General features: G+C 45.8%; 3 non-coding genes across 3 annotated transcripts; 1 reads left to right on the top strand and 2 right to left on the bottom strand.

Annotated features, from left to right (window-relative positions):
- Positions 1 to 8914: 8914 nt before the first annotated feature.
- Positions 8915 to 8987, top strand: TRNAV-CAC. Its single transcript has one exon. It is a non-coding gene; the product is annotated as a tRNA-Val (tRNA).
- Positions 8988 to 13144: 4157 nt separating this feature from the next.
- On the bottom strand, positions 13145 to 13218 carry TRNAN-GUU. The gene has a single exon. It is a non-coding gene; the product is annotated as a tRNA-Asn (tRNA).
- Positions 13219 to 15583: 2365 nt separating this feature from the next.
- On the bottom strand, positions 15584 to 15655 carry TRNAE-UUC. Its single transcript has one exon. It is a non-coding gene; the product is annotated as a tRNA-Glu (tRNA).
- Positions 15656 to 16398: the final 743 nt, after the last annotated feature.

Genomic DNA, 16398 nt, shown 5'->3' with positions numbered 1-16398 from the left:
TCAAATATAAAAGCGGGACATCTTATTCTGAAGCTGTGAGACATAGAAAGTAGCCTTGAACTTACCAGACTTCCAGGTGAGAAGGCTGATTCATGTAAGAAGGACGAAGAAGACACGTCACCTATTTGCTGAGAGAAAGGAGGGTCTCCCTTATGTGAGTTTTTACAGCAGACTAGTGATCTACATTTTCCTGTAGCAGTGAGTGGCACTGAGGACTGTTACCCTCTCCTGTGAGGAGATGCCCAGAGAGCCAATTTTTAGCCCAGAACTCAGCCAGCTCTTTATAGCCTCTGGTGTTTTACATTTTCCTCCACAATTACTTACTTTGAAATATTTCAAACCTACAGAAAACTCAAAAAACAATATGAATGCCTCTACACTGTTCATCTAAGTTCAACAATTAACATTTCATTGAGTTTTTTTCTCTGTCTACACATACCTACACATATTTCTTTAGTATATGCAGACCAAAAAACAACCACTTCACTCCTAAATATTTCATCATGTATTTCCTGAGAGTAAGGACATTATCGTATATAACCATAACATAATAAAATTATCTAATATATGGTCCAAATGAAAATTCCCCAATTGTTTAGAAAATGTCATATCTATATATGTGTATGTGTACATATACAGATATGGATGCATATATATGTGTGTATATATATATATATTGTGTGTGTGTATATATATATATATAGAGAGAGAGAGAGAGAGAGAGGTGAGTCGTACTGAATTGCTTCCCCACGTTCCAATTAAAGTTTCTAAATTGCACTTTAGTTCCTCCATTTCTTTGTTTCTGTTGTTTAATTTTTGAAGAGGATCAATGTCCTGCATTCTGATCAAACTGAACATTTTTCGAAAGAACAGGACATAGGTGTTTGTGTTTCCTACAGCATCCTGTCAAGCCATTTAAGAACAACTCAACAAAATATTGTAAATCCTTTCACGTCAAAAATACATAAAAATTGCAGCATCTGTCAGTTAAGTTTATGGTGCACCGTGATCTACAGTGATTAGTACAGTATTGTGAATACGGTAAACTCGGTTCCAATCAATAACTGAAGTATTTGGGGTCTATTTGGGGCAGGAACTGGCATGTCTTTTGGTTTTCTTTGAATCCTCACTCTGGCTGAGCCCTTTATCTGCAGCCAGATTGCAGTTTACCACTGATTCCTGCAACACTGTGCTGTCAGGCAAAGGGAAGGAGACTCTACAGTGAACACACCTGGGGCCTGGTCATCAGGAAACCCAGAACGTGTTCTAATGTCTCACCATTGAGCAGAAAATATCCCAAAAGGTAAAATGCCACCTCTCCCACAATGTTGATAGTTTCCACTAACGCAACCCTGTGGTTGTAACCATTTTTGATGATTTCCGGCATTGGCTGCGACCCTTATTTGTGGCTAGAAAGCAAAGCTTACCATTGATTCGCCAGCACAATGCAGTCAGAAGGGAAGAAAACACCTCAAAAACACACCTGGACCAGGTCATTGGAAACCTTGGCATGTCTGGGCATCTGTAGAAACTATCCCAAAATGTGACATGCCTCCTCTCAAGGAGACTTGTCCATAGGTTCCACTAATGAAACTGTGTAGTCGTAGCCTTTTTTCTGGTAGGGACTTTTTAAATATTAGGAGGGATTTTTTTTAAGACAAAGAAAAAATGAGCTTTTAGTAAGCTTAAAATAAAATTCAAACTCCTTTGCCACAGTCTACACTGGCTTGTCTCCCTCTTCCATCTTCCATCTTCCATGTTAATGCTAAGAATAAATTATTAAAATGTAATTCACATAGGGTCAAATACAAAAATATTAAGTAGATAGGTTATTGGATTTTGACAAATGAAATCATCATCCAGATCATATTAGAAAAATTCCATCATCCCAACAAGGTCCACAGAGTCCCTTTTCAGGCAATCTCACCTCCTCCACTTAGTTAATCATTATTCTGATGTCTGTCACCATGGATTAGTGTTGCCTTTTCTTGAAATTCACTTTTTATGTTGCAGGGTTTTATTTCATGTTTGCAATATATCCACATTGTTTTATGTATTTAGTTAATTTGGGTGTTACCGATGAGTCTTATTCCAATGTGTGCATACACCACAGTTGGTGAACAATCAAGTTGTTTCTAGTTTGGGCTACAGTGAAGAAGGCTGCTATGACTGGATATTCTTGTATGAGTCTATTTAGGTACAGGTGTTCTATGTTCTCTTAGATTCTGTATTTGGCTATTTGGCATCCATTCATCACAGAGCCAATTATATTAACTATACTTTCTTATTTTCTGTACCCTTTTTTCCTCAAATTACTTTATTGAGATATACTTGGCATACAAAAAGTATACCTCTCTCCTAACAAGAGGCCAGGAGTATTGCTTAATATCCTGCAAGGAATGGGAGAGCCCTCCACAACAAAGAATCACCATACCAATAGGTACATATTTATGAACACAACTTGATGAGTTTGGAAATAAGTATACACTCATGAAATTACCACTACAATCTATGTAATAAACCTAATCCATCACCTCCAAAAGTACCCTCTTTTTCTCTTTGCTTATTATTATGATTATTTTATTTATACATAACAATTGTACATATTCATGCGGTACATGTGATATTTTGATACATACATATAATGTATAATGATCAAATCAGGGGATTTAGGATATCTATCACTTCAACCATTTATCATTTCTTTGTGTTGAGACATTTCAAATCTTCTCTTCTATCTAACTGTATATTTGCACCCAATAAGTAATGTCTCTTCATCTCCCCTCTCCCATTTTCTGTATTCTTGATACTCTGGTATTTGGGAGCCTTATAGACCCCAGAAGAGATTGTCTCTCCCAGGACTAGCTAATTCCTGGGAGTGATGGACAGCTTGCCTGGAACAAGCCTTTCATGTGCAGATCCAAAGCCCAGACACCACTCACCTTCTTATCTAATTCTCACACACCAAGCCAATATTTCCTCTGCCCTAAATCATCCTGGTCCTTGAGGACATGCTCAGAAGAGACTGATTTCAAAGACAAAAACAAAGAAAAAGTGCCATGGGTGGGAGGAGGGGAAGGAGGAAACCCCAGGACACCAAGACTGCAATCTCAAATCAAGTCTGATAGAGCGGAGAGGATACCATTTGAATTGACTCCTCCTGCTTATGAAGAGAGTCATTAGCCCAAGTTCACAGACCAGAATGGGAGGAATTGTGCATATCCAGTGGCTCTGAACAGAGGACTATTTTCCTTACCCCTACTTCCCCACTGGGACATCTAGCAATGTCTGCAGACATTTTCTATTATTATGATTTGGGGGGATATGGATTCTACTGGCATGCAGTTCCCAGAGGCCAGGAGTATTATTTAATATCCTACAAGGAATGGGAGAGCCCTCCACAACAAAGAATCACCATATCAATAACAATAGTGCCCAGGTTGAGTTTTCCCATGGCCTGGTACTCAGGGTTTGGCATCTTTTCTCCATGAGATCTAGGTTTGATTCTTGGTTAGAGATTGGTTTAGCAAAGTCCCACCTCGTGGCAGCCTCCCAGTGCTACTCATTCCTCCAACCTGCCCCCTCTCTCTCTTTTCTCCCTCTGGGATCACTGCTTCTTCTCATATCTACATTCCACACATGGACTGGAGTGGCTCTAGATTTTCCATTTGTTAAATTTATTATGGTTATATTTTCCTCTATGATCTTGAACATAGTAAAAAAAAAATTATGGCTTAAAATTTCTTGCTTTCTGTTTCCAACATTTGGATGATCAGTCTTCCATGATTGTCTTATCCTGGGCATGAATAGAGTATTATTAGAGTAATTCGTGCAGACTGATTTTGGGTTATATTGTGGATTTTGTTAGTGGTACACAAAGACAATCTGGATTGTTGCATGTTGCAAAGGATTAAATATTTTTAAAAGCAGGCTTGGTTGGTATCAAATGGCAAACTTTGTCTCCCCCATGACAGATGGCAGCTGAGATCTCAGCTCAGTTGCTTTAGCTTTAGCTGGACTGCATGGAGGCTGCGCAAACGTGTAATTCAGGGGTCAGCCAGAAATGTGGGCAGAATTTTTACACACAACTTGGAACTTCCTTTCATTGGCTTTTTCCTTTCTGAGATTCCCCCTAACTCCTTGATTTTTCAATTGCTGTGGTTGCCCAAACTTTGTCCTCTGCTCCTTTAATCCAGTAAGACAGTTTGGTTTTATATTGCAGTTTAGCTGACCCAAATAGGGCAGACCGAGATTTGCTCTCAGCCAAAACTTTGCAGAATGGAAAACTCACTACACACCATTCTTCCACATGTCTGCCTGCTTCCCTTCAGTCTCCCAGAACCTTCAGATCATTTTTTTGAAATATATTTTTCCACATTATATTTTGTAGTTGTTATCTGTGGGAGAGTGAATGGAAACAGCAAGCAGCCATTACCAGAAGCAGAACTGATTCTCCAGTAATGGTCACCTAGCAAACAGGGCGAAAGCCCCAGGTAGGTGTGAATCCAAGCACGGCTGTGTAACCTTGGGCCAGCTGCTTAGTCGACGTCTAAAGTCACCGCTCCGTGTGTGAAACGGAGCTATGACAAGAACAGGGGTGCCAGGGTGCCAGGAGGAAGAAAAGAGAGAGCACAGGAAGCAAGGCCTCCTGTCAGAAGCGTGAGAAGCGCCATCATTTCCCTTCCTTCACTGGAGTTTTAGGAAACTGTTCTGCACCTGGAGACCGTAAGCTCTGGGGATGAAGGGGAAGATTCCCGTTCTCCAGAGGTTAGGAACCACGCTTTTCCCTGACCTCAGGGAATCGAACCCTGGCCTCGAATGTGAAAGCACCGAATCCTAGCCACCTGACCGCCAGGGAAACTGCAGGTCCTGGGGAAGGGAGAAAGGGAGGGAGGAGGAGGGGGAGGAGAAGGGGGCAGCACGAGGGGTAGCGTTTTCTCTCTCCTGCCTTCCCCACAGTAGCTCCATTAGAAGGACGCACTGGTTAAGTCTCAGTTGGCCTACCCTTCCCAGTGCCACCCGCCCTTTCAGGGATGATCTAGAAAGTCGTACCTCCAAGTTTTCTCCAAAAGGTGAGTGCACACGCGACGCACCGTGGGCTCTGCCCCACAAGTGGCGCGCCCACGAAGGCTGCCAAGTGCACAAGTCACCGAGTGCGTTGGTGCTTCCCGGCTACCGCTCAAAATTGATCTAGCGATACACCTTATCAAGGCGACAGGGTGCCTTCGGAGAGATGGTCGCAGGAGTCAGGGTAGTGCACAAGGTTGCTGGGGAAGTGGGGAGGGCAGTTGCTTAAGCTGAGAAGAGGCTGAGCACTGAGCCCCGGGCATGTCCAACAATAGGACTCATACGCAGGCAGGAACCGGGACAGCCTGGATGGCCTCGGGTCCCTGAACAGAACAGTGGATGATTTCCGTAAAGCCTTTGCCCTAAAACCTTCCTCACCTGCAGTGGCTGCACCTTGGTTAGAATTCTTTGCTCTCATCCTTCCATTGCTCAGAGAAAAAACAAAACGGACTTCTTTTTTATGCCAGTATTTTGCTCAGCCTCCTCATCTAGGTAGCTGCGAATTCGTGTTTCCCTGTCGGTCAAGTGTGGACATTGGCCTACACAATCCTCCTCTTTCCTGATCACTGAATTAGAGAAAATGACTCTCCAGATGAAGGTGGGGAGATCAGTTTAACTAAAGACGCTCGACTCTCCAGAGAGTGGGCTTGGCCTGTCTTTCCGCCTTTTCTTTGGCTTTGCCCTCAGCCGCAGGCTCTTCCTGGCCTGTCCTCTAGGCCCAGAGACATGCCTAAGACCTCTCGGCACCGCTCCTCTTGCAGGGTCAGAAACCCCGCACTTCCTGTTCAGCCTTCAGAGAAGCGTCAGGTGGCGGTCTTTTGGTTATGCTAGAACCCCTACGTGCAGGTGTGCACCAAGTGAGTTTGTGGTCCTTGAGACACCGCACCCTTTCTGCTCATGTAGGGGAAAAGGCAACTCCCCCCTTTCTGTCCAGGAAGGACCTCAAAATGTCCGAAGAGACAGGCAGTAAATCCTCTTCTCTGAGTCAGTGGGGAAGGAGGTAGATAGGAAAGAAAGAAAGGTGGGTGGGGGGCGGCTGGAGGTGGAATATGCCATGAAAATTCCTAATCTAAAGCTACCATGATGTCCGCCTCATCTGTCACTGGGCCCCCAGTCACTAGTGATGGAGACATAGTCCGGTCACCTCCCTGTCTCCAGTTTGAGCCAAAGCAGAACAAGGATGTCCAGTGAGCATGTTGTTGGCGTTTTCCACATGGTGGGAGCATTTGAAATTTGGATATGAAGGAAACACCGGTAACCACTGCAGTAAAAAAAGCAACTGATTCAATAAATGGTGCTGGGACAATTGGATAGCCACATGTAGAAAACTGAAACAGGATCTGTACCTCTCATCACTCACAAAAATTAACTCATGATGGATAACCGATTTAAACCTAAGGCATGAAACCATAAGAATTCTAGAAGAAAATGATGGAGAAACTCTTATAGACCTCAGCCTAGGCAAAGCATTTATGAAGAAGACCCCAAAACCAATCACAGTAACAACAAAAATAAGTAGATGGGACCTGATCAAATTAAAAAGCTTCTGCACAGCCAAGGAAACAATCATTAGAGTGAATAGACAACCTACAGAATGGGAGAAAATATTTGCATGCTATATATCCAATAAAGGGCTGATTAACTAGAATATATAAAGAACTCCGGCAAATCAGCAAGAAAAAAATCAAATAACCCCATTGAAAAGTGGGCAAAAGACATGAACAGAAACTTTTCAAAGGAAGATAGACTAATGGCCAACAAATGTATGAAAAAATGCTCAGCATTTCTAATCATCAGGGAAATGCAAATCAAAACTACAATGAGATATCACCTAACTCCAATGAGAATGGCTTTTATCAAAAAGTCCCAAAACAACAAATGTTGGTGTGTATGTGGCGATACAGGAACACTCATATGCTGTTGATGGGACTGCAAAGTAGTGCAACCTGTATGGAAAGTACTATGGAGATACCTCAAAGAACTAAAAGTAGACCTACCATTTGATACAGCAATCCCACTACTGAGTATTTACCCAAAGGAATAAAAGACATTTTATTAAAAAGACATCTGCACTCTAATGTTTATAGCAGCACAATTCACAATTGCAAAGATGTGGAAATAACCCAAGTGCCCATCAATACACGAGTGGATTAATAAAATGTGGTATATGTACCCCATGGAGTACTCCTCGACCGTTAAAAAAAATGGCAAATTAATACCTCTTGTATTAACCTGGATGAAACTGGAGCCCATTCTTCTAAGTGAAGTATCACACGAATGGAAAAAGAAACACCACATGTACTCACCATTAAATTGGAACTAATCAATCAACACTTATGTGCACATATGGAAATAACGTTCATCAGAAATCTAGCAGGTGGGGTGGGGAGAGGCTATGGGCAAATTCACACCTAACAGGTACAGTGCACACTATCTGGGGGATGGGCCCACTTATAACTGACTCAAATGGCACAAAAGCAATGTATGTAACCAAAACTTTTGTACCCCTGTAATATTCTGAAAATTTTTTGAAAAATCAACTGCTGGAGAAAATGGCACATTCTTCCCCAAACTTTGTTTATAAGTTCACATTTAGAAAGAAAAAACATTAATATCTTTCAGAAAAAGGAAACTCTTTCTGCCTGTTGGCCTTTTGCTGTGAGGCAAACGTGAAGAGTTCACAGACACAGCCTTTCTCTGAAAACTGCCCTTACCTCTTTGTTAACATTTGCATTCTAGGACCTGTTGAGCAGAAAATTAAAAAGACAAATAAAAAGAAGTTCTGGGTATTTTAAAGCAGCAGTCCCCAGTCTCTTTGGCACGGACTTGGGCAGGGGAGGCAGAGCTCAGGCGGTGATGCCAGCAATGGGTAACGGCTGTAAATACAAACGAAGCTTCCCCTGCCGCAGCTCACCTGTTGCTGTGCCCCCCCTCCCCCCACCGCCTTCCTAAGTTTCATAGAAGACAATTTCTCCTGGGAGTGGGAGGTGTGGAAGAGGGGGTGTGGAAGAAGGCAGCGGAGCTCTGCCGCCGGATCCCTAAACAGGCAGTGGACCAGCCGGCCCGTGGCTTGAGGCCCGCACTTATAAAGGATGAAAGAAAACTGCTCTTCAAAAAAAGAATCTCGAGGTAGAAGTGGAGATCCTGTGATCGTGAAATCTGCCTAGGCTGCCCCAGCGTCCTCCACCAGGAGCGGCCTCGAGATCCTTGAGTTTTATACACGGCCTCGCGGCCTGGCCTTCAAAGCCAGTGAATACAGGCCAAGAAGCATGCGTTGGCCTGGGTTAGATGTTCGATATTTATCAAGCAGACAAATGCCCTGAGACATAGCCTATGCTACGGTAACGTCCGAAACACGAAGACATGATTTAATAATTGAGTCCAATAGAATAAGCGATAGTGGCAGAAAGCGGAAAGACCCCCTGTACTGGGAGGACCATGTAGAGGCTCTGAGGCGAAAGCGCTTCGAAGGAAACACGGGAGAGAGGGCAGGGCTTGCACGGATCCAGGGTGGACTCGAAGCACCAATCATCTGTCAAGAGCCAAGAGTCTTGACCACCAGCGTCGAGAAAAAGTCCACCGAGCGGCGGTCTGCAGCCCGGGAGGGGCGGCGTCCACACTCCTAGGCGGCGCGGGGTGGGGGTGCGGAGGTGGCTGGCGCGCGGAGGGGAGACCGGACCTGTGGGAGCTTCAGTTTCTCTGCCTGAGGGATGGCTGGTGCTCTTGGTGTCTTTTTCACTGGAATTTTGAAATGCAGTTGGATTTCTTATGTTGGAAATTAGAATCGTTGGAAACGGCAGGTATTACGATTTCCGGGGTTACATTTCGAAGTGTAAACAAATGTCTGGTTTCCGTAGTGTAGTGGTTATCACGTTCGCCTCACACGCGAAAGGTCCCCGGTTCGAAACCGGGCGGAAACAGTTCCCTTTTCCTGAATGTTAATCTTTTCTCAACCGAGGCAGGGGCGGGGAAAAGGGTCGACTGGACTCTGCTCCGGTGCTAGTGTAAGTAGGGAGGCAAATGCGTAGCTGCATCTTTGAGTTGCAAGAAACAGGAGAGACTGCCATTACTCCCACCCAACCGATCTACCGCCTACCAATCCACACCTCATTTTTCGCCTCCTAGGCCTTCTGGACAGGAGGACACAATTGTCACCGGCTCCCACGAAGGGAGGTGGGGGCACACGACAATCACTTCTTCAGGAGACAAGGAAATCCCTTAAGCGATTATGTCCCTGAAAGCTCAGCAAGTGTTTCTGAGGGGTCCCGGGTGGCTTCTCTCCATCTGGGAGCACAGTTGCAGAACAGGTCCACTTGCCTGAGAGAAAACCAATCCAAATCCGCTTCTGGATCTCAACCTGAGGCTGTATACAGTCAACCTTCCACCGTCACACCGATTAAAAGTCTATATATTTTTATATTAGAATTGCATACGTTCCTCTACCCTAAATAATGTCCAGAAAACTGTAAGGGTCCAAACCACCGTCCGGACGTTCGGGCAAACAACCATTTTAATGGCTACAATTCCCGATGTGTGGTGTACGGATCCCGGAAGGCTCTCACGCCCTGGCCCGCCCTTCTCCACTGCTTTGTCCCTGCCCCTTGGCAGTTCTGCCTTGACGGGTTTGGGGCCGCTGCGCCCAGCGCTTGCCGTGCCCTCCGTTCTCTGGAGGGGGTGCTTAGGCAGCGTGGTGCCACAGGCCGCCGCTTGGACCTGCTGAGTGGCCGCCACTGGTGTAGCTGCAGGCAGAGGCGCCCGCATCCTCAGGAATCTGCCCTTTACCCAGGCGAAAGGCCCAGCCGCTCTCCCCACGGCTTCCTGGCGGCGGTACTAGGGCTTTTGCCCACGAGCCTCGTCCTTCCTTGGTCCCTACAGCCACGGCCTCTAAAGATTCACCGCGTGTGAGCTCTCCGTACCGCTGCAGCGCTACACTGCTTCCTGGAGGTTTAGTTTCTGCCCAAGGCCCAGCACTGATAGCATGGATCAGCAGTGACTTTATGATTCTCCGCCTGGACTTCATGGATCCGCCAAGAGTGTAGGGGAATGCGACCAGGTTATCAGTTCCAAACGTTCTGTTCTATGCCAGAACGGCACCAGAACACACCTCCCACGCTGGAAGGCGGGGCCTGGAGGGCGGTTGCTGCCCCTCAGGCCAAGCACTGATTGATTACTGTAGTATCACAACCCCGTCCCCAAGTCAGCCAAGTCGATAAGTAGAAAAAGTCATTAGCATCTTTTATTCCGCAAAAAACGCCAGTGGGATTTTTTCTTTCTCTCATTTCCTCAGCTGACAGAAGCCCTGCTCCTGGCTGCTGCATCTCTGCATAGACCAGGCTTACCTGAATAACAAATACTCCAGCATAAATAACAAATCACGTTATGTTGACAGTGAGAAAAGAAGAAAAACAACTACATGCTTTGGCCAGAAATTGAACCTAGGGAAGAGGAAAAACTTCAGCCTGAATCATTAAGGTTTCTAGTTTGAAAAATCCTGCATAGCTTATAATACACCCAATACTTCTACGTCCAGGGTTCATTTTCCAGACTCCCTTACAAAACTGCAAACCGACTGGTCCAGCCTGAATGGTATGGCCCAACTCTTTTCAGTTACACTGAGCCCCGTCTTTTCTGGAGTTCTGTCTGGGATGGAAGAGAATGCCAGTTTGGACCCCGCTCTTCAATCAAGGTATACATTCCAGCTGAGGTCCAAAAGCCAAAACCATCCCTGGTCTATGCACCCATGCACTTAAAGGCCTCCATGCTCCCACCTCTGAGAAGTGACTGCTAAGAATTCGCCTGAAGAACAAGTTCTATAATGCTCCCTCTGGGCTGCTTCTCACAGGGACCTAGAAAACTGACTTCGTGTTAATTGAGGTATGCTAGAAGTCGAGGAAAAGAAAGGAGAGGAGAGAAGAGGAGAGGAGAGAGAGGGAAGGAAGGAAGGAAGGAAGGAAGGAAGGAAGGAAGGAAGGAAGGAAGGGAGGGAGGGAGGGAGGGAGGGAGGGAGGAAGGGAGGAAGGGAAAGAGAGAAAGAAAGGGAAAGAGAGAGAGAGAGAGAGAGAGAGAGAGAGAAACCTGACTTGGTGGAATTGAAAAGCCAGAATGCCAGCGGAGCCAGCACAGTCACATGTGTTTTGGTGTTTGCTTCCCAATTTCTGTGGGCAGCCAGAGGCTCACACTGACTCTAGTAAGTGTCCGTGCCTCAAAGCCAATACAAATCTAGCTCCTACTGAGTCAATCAAACTCTTTCCCTATTGGTTGGACATTTCAATTTTTCTTTCAACACATCTTCTGGCCTCTGGGGCCTCAATGACCAAGGGAGAAAGGATTGCACTTAGTATTACATACATCTAGATGTATGTGTGGTCCAGATACCTTCAGGACAACCTCAACTGAGATAATTAGGAACCAACCCAGTTAGGATGATGCAAACCTTTGAAATTTTGTCTTTAGGAGTAAGAGGGGGGTGTACAAACTCTGTCTTCAAACAACGGAACGTTGGCAGTATTTTTCTACATTTGGGAAGTAAACTAATGTAGCTATTCTGAGGATCAGTCTGAGGGTAGCCTAGCAAAATTTAGTGAAATTGTGTGTACAAATCCTGTACCCCATACCTTCTATTGGTGTGTATATAACACAGAGTTCATCTCAACACAAAGTTCATCACAAGATATTTATTTCACTAAACCAAAACCCACCACACTGATGTCACTGATGGAAAGAAATTATTGATGACAAATAAATTAGATAGATAAAAATGATAGATAATAGATTGACAAAGTCCAAGAACTAGGTTTTGTCACTGATGGAAAGAAATTATTGACGACAAATAAATTAGATAGATAAAAAAGATAGATAATAGATTGACAAAGTCCAAGAACCAGGTTTTATCTGTAAAAACCAAAGATCTCATTTTCTACTCATGAGATCCAACAAAGGAACCAAGAGAATGTGGGCCAATTACTCTAAGAATCCAGGTCTGCAAGAGATGCACTGTCAAATGCACAATTCTATTGCCTTCAATCATTTGCATAAGCAGGATAATTTCTGAAGAAATAACCAAACACTGGGAAGGAAATAGTCACTTATCAGCATGTTAATTCATTTTTGTACGAAAGGGAAAAGAGTTATTTGGTTGTTTGCATCCAACAAAGGTGAAATACAATTTATAAAGAAAAGAGAGAAAACGAGTATCTGGGGCCAGCAAGGTTTTTTTCCCCTCCTATTGAGTTAGTTACTTGGCAGGAAACTACTAGAGGGATCACTCTGGCCAGTGTTCTCTGGACCCAGTTAACAAGGTCACCACCAGGCAGAAGGAAACTGATACCAAAGGAAAGCTAGATGTACACAGAAAATGAAGAACCTGGAAATGGCATCTACATGGGCAAAATATATAGAATCTTTTCTCAGTATTTAAATCTCTTTTTAAAAAATCTGTTTAAACGGAAGTAATAAAGAGGGATTATGGGGTTTATAATACATGTAAAATAAAATGCATGATATTAATAGCATAAAGGCAGGTGGGGGAAATGCGAAGAGCTGTGATATCGCTTGAAGGCAGACTGTGATAGGTTAAAGTTGTACACTCTAAACCCTCAAACAATCACCAAAAAAATGTGATGGCTATTATAATAAGCTAACAAAGAAGGGTGAATGATATGATATAAAAACCATGTGAACAGTATAATTGAGCAATCACTGTTCCAGGACTCTACCCTATAGAAATACCTGTATAAGTGGTCAAGATATGTGTGCAAGAATGCTGATTGCAGCTTTATTTGTAATAATAAAAGCATAGAATCAATGTCAAAACTATATGGGAAGGGGTAAATAAATACTAGTGGAACTTTTTTATCAATAGTATGGTAGAGGATAATTTTGATGTTTGTATTTATTCATACTCCTGCGTGTTCCCATGCATGAACCTAATTTGTTCTCAAGGGATCTCATTTCCTAAAGAAGATTTGAGGGGGCCTTGCTTTGGGTTTCCTTGCCATGCATAAGATAGAGGTCTTTCTCTCTCTTTGGGTAGGTACACAGAGGTGGAAAGACTGGAAATATTTTAAAATAGGAATTGCGTCCCTGGGTGGGCTTGAACCACCAACCTTTCGGTTAACAGCCGAACGCGCTAACCGATTGCGCCACAGAGACACCCACCAGGGAGATTTTTTTGTCTCTACCTGAAATATGCAATCACAATGCTCCAGGCGGTACCGTTTGCCTTATGTAGGACAAGTATGCAAACTACAAAGCTTCCAAAACCCAAAAAGATTAAGTCTACTAATCGTGTTGTTCATCATATTAGAAAACCTAGTGTTGAGGGATACTGAACACAGAAGGGAGGCCGAATAGTCTTCGGCCCACCTTGACCCTCGCCTTCTTCAGAAGCCAGTCCCCTCAGAGACACCTGAGTGTGACCCCTGCCTGAGCCAAGTGGGGCCCAAGGGACGCTATATGCCTGGTGGGCTCTGGTGATGGCTCTTTCTGTTCTTTGTGCCACCTTCTCCAGACCATCTGAGCGGCTTGCGCTCCCCTCCTTCAACCCAGTTGCGCCAGCTGGGGTTGGTGGGACGGGAGCGAAAAAGAGTCAGGGAGTCAAAAGGGGACATGCGAAAAGGTGGAAAAGAAGCAAGGGAGACCAGGACTAGATAACAGGACCTCCTCCCAGGGTGCCTGTGCAAAGGTACCGGCCCTGTGCAGAGGAGATAAGAAATGTATCAGAATGGAGAGGGGAAACTGGAGAAGACGTCGGAGAAAAGCACGAGGACCTGTAGCTGTCCAAAAAAAAAAAAAAGCAATAAAAATGGTGTAAGTGTTTTTACCTTAAAAAAAAAAAATCAAGGGAAGCTAAATGACGACTAATAGGTTTGGGGCACATTGGTATCCTAGAGTGGTTAGTACTCCGCGTTGTGCCGCAGTAACCTCGGTTCTAATCCGAATCCTGGTAGCGTCCGCCTCTATCTTGGAACCACTGGAGCAAACCCACGAGTTTTTTGGTTTGCTTTAATTCCCGCACCAGCTGCGGACTTTATCTGCAGCCAAAAAGCTGGGTCACAGCGCCATACGTTCAGGGGAAAGGAAGGAAACTCAACAGTGCACAAAAAAGGGGCATGGTCAAAAAGAAATCTTCGATGTGCTGCGTGTCTCGCCCTTTACCAGAAAATATCAAGTGGCTCTCAACCAGTCTGTTCTGTATCATCCACTAATGAAATGGAGTAGTCATTGCAGTCTTTCTGGTTGAGAGATTTCAAATATTGGTGGGGCTTTTGATAAGAAAGAAAAAGAGAGAGAACTCTCGAATGTGGAGGGAAAAGGAGGGATGAGAATGCGGCGACTTTAAGAGAGAAAAAAGACAGACGAAGAAGCCACGCGGAAGTGGCCAGGCGGCAGAGTGAGGGAAGGGCGATGTCAATCTTGAACCCGGGTTAGGGGAGAGCAAGAGCGCAGCCCTCTGCTAGCACAAATATGTCAGTACAGTTTCCCACATTGAGGAAATCGCAGGGATATGCAAGTCTGGAATGAGTCGGAGAAGCTTCACCTTGAAAGACTGAAATTCTTGACAAAGATATCTCCCCTGCCAGGTGTACCCTCCGCAGGCACAGCACAGGCTCCTATCCCCTCACCCTGAGTGTCACCACCCTGCCCTCTACCAGCCCAATGCCACTCTCCCAGACAGCTCTCAGCCAAAGAATCTCACTGACCGTCACCTACAGGGCAACCCACCATCCGGCTAACCAGACCACCTTTCAGCAGCGGCTCCAGACCAGCAGCCACCAAGCTGACTCATTTACCTACCTCTACCTGCTGCCTCTGTCGAGTCAGTCCGTGTCGCCTCCCTGACTCTCGCTCTCTTGGCTTACAGTGGATACAGTATTTATCGGAACACCTCTTGGGAGTATTGAATGGAAAAGGGAAAACGTGCGCATGAGCTTGGAAGAGTGCAGAAATTGTGGGATTTGACTATATACCATCGTTTTGAGGTTCTGGGGTTGATTTTCACGCCTACGTTCTGCTTCCAGTCCGGTACCAGTTTTCCATTTGTGCATTCTTCACATGCTGCCTTTGTTGGGTCAGTTAACGTCACCTCCCTACGCCACTCACTCTACAAAGGGGACAGCCCTTGAGGACCTTACCCGCCGCCCACCCCCTCCCACCCTTGCGGGTATCGCCTCCAGTGGCCTCTACCAAAGGCTGAGGAGAATTAGCTGACCCGCCCGTCTCCAGGGTGCGCACAGAGGCCACGATTTGGCTTGGCCTCCCTCTTAGTCATTGGGAGCTCAGGCAGCGGCAAGACGCCTGGAGTTCTTGGGTGCAGCTCCACGTGGATTGGCATCCCTGCGAAGTTGTGTAAACCTGTACAAGATGCTCAGTGGCTCTGGAAAGTCACCTGTGCGGTTGACGAGTGACACGGAGCTAAGCAAGGGAGGCGTGTCCAGAGAAACAGCCCACCATTACTTGCCCTCGGCGGCTCTTCCGCACCTGGCCCTTGGAGGGTGCCCAGACGGCGCAAAAGGAGTTCCCTGACCGGGAATCGAACCCGGGCCGCGGCGGTGAAAGCGCCGAATCCTAGCCACTAGACCACCAGGGAGCTGCTAGCAAACCGCTCTTTTTCTTTCAGTCTGGAAAAACACTTTCCCTGACCTCGGGGAATCTTTGGATTTTGTACAGGTCACCCGACGTTCCAGTAGCTTTCTCATAAGGCTATTCCCTCCCTGCTTTCCCGTGAGCTCTGCTGGGCCCACCAGAGCCACAAGTCCCAGACAGAGTTACTTCGTCACAACTGACCTAGAGATGCGTCTTTGCGAGGCGGCAGCGCGTGGCAAGACTGTCGCCGGGCCTGGGGCCCCGGCAGTGGACGAGGGTGCCAGGAAGAGGCGGAAGCGGGCAGGCGCCTGGGGTGAGAAGGGGGCTGAACACCTAGAACCCCCAGCATGGCCAACATCATAAAGCACGCAGACGGCCTGGATGGAAAACACTTTCGAGGACACCTCTGGGGCCCTGAACTGATCTCCGACCTTCCCCCTACAACCTGCTGCTCCTGCCACTTTCCCGTCTCAGTTGAGGGCACCTGCATCCTTCCATACCCTTGGACCAAAAATCTGAGAGTTGTGTCTGACGCTGGAGTTTTCTTCGCATCCAATATCCAGCTAGTCATGAATTCGTGATTTCCCATCGGTTAAGTGTGTCCACATTGACCTACACCGGGGTTTCTCAACCTCAAAACCTCGATGGTACTGATATTTTGGATCGGATAATTCGTTGCGGGGAGGGCTCCTCCCGTGGATTAGAAGATGCTTAGTAACATCCCTAGCCTCTGCTGACTAGATGGCA

Source organism: Lemur catta, chromosome 3 (genome assembly GCF_020740605.2).
Source record: "Lemur catta isolate mLemCat1 chromosome 3, mLemCat1.pri, whole genome shotgun sequence".
Taxonomy (NCBI): Eukaryota; Metazoa; Chordata; class Mammalia; order Primates; family Lemuridae; genus Lemur; species Lemur catta.
This window is presented reverse-complemented; position numbering and strand designations above follow the sequence as displayed.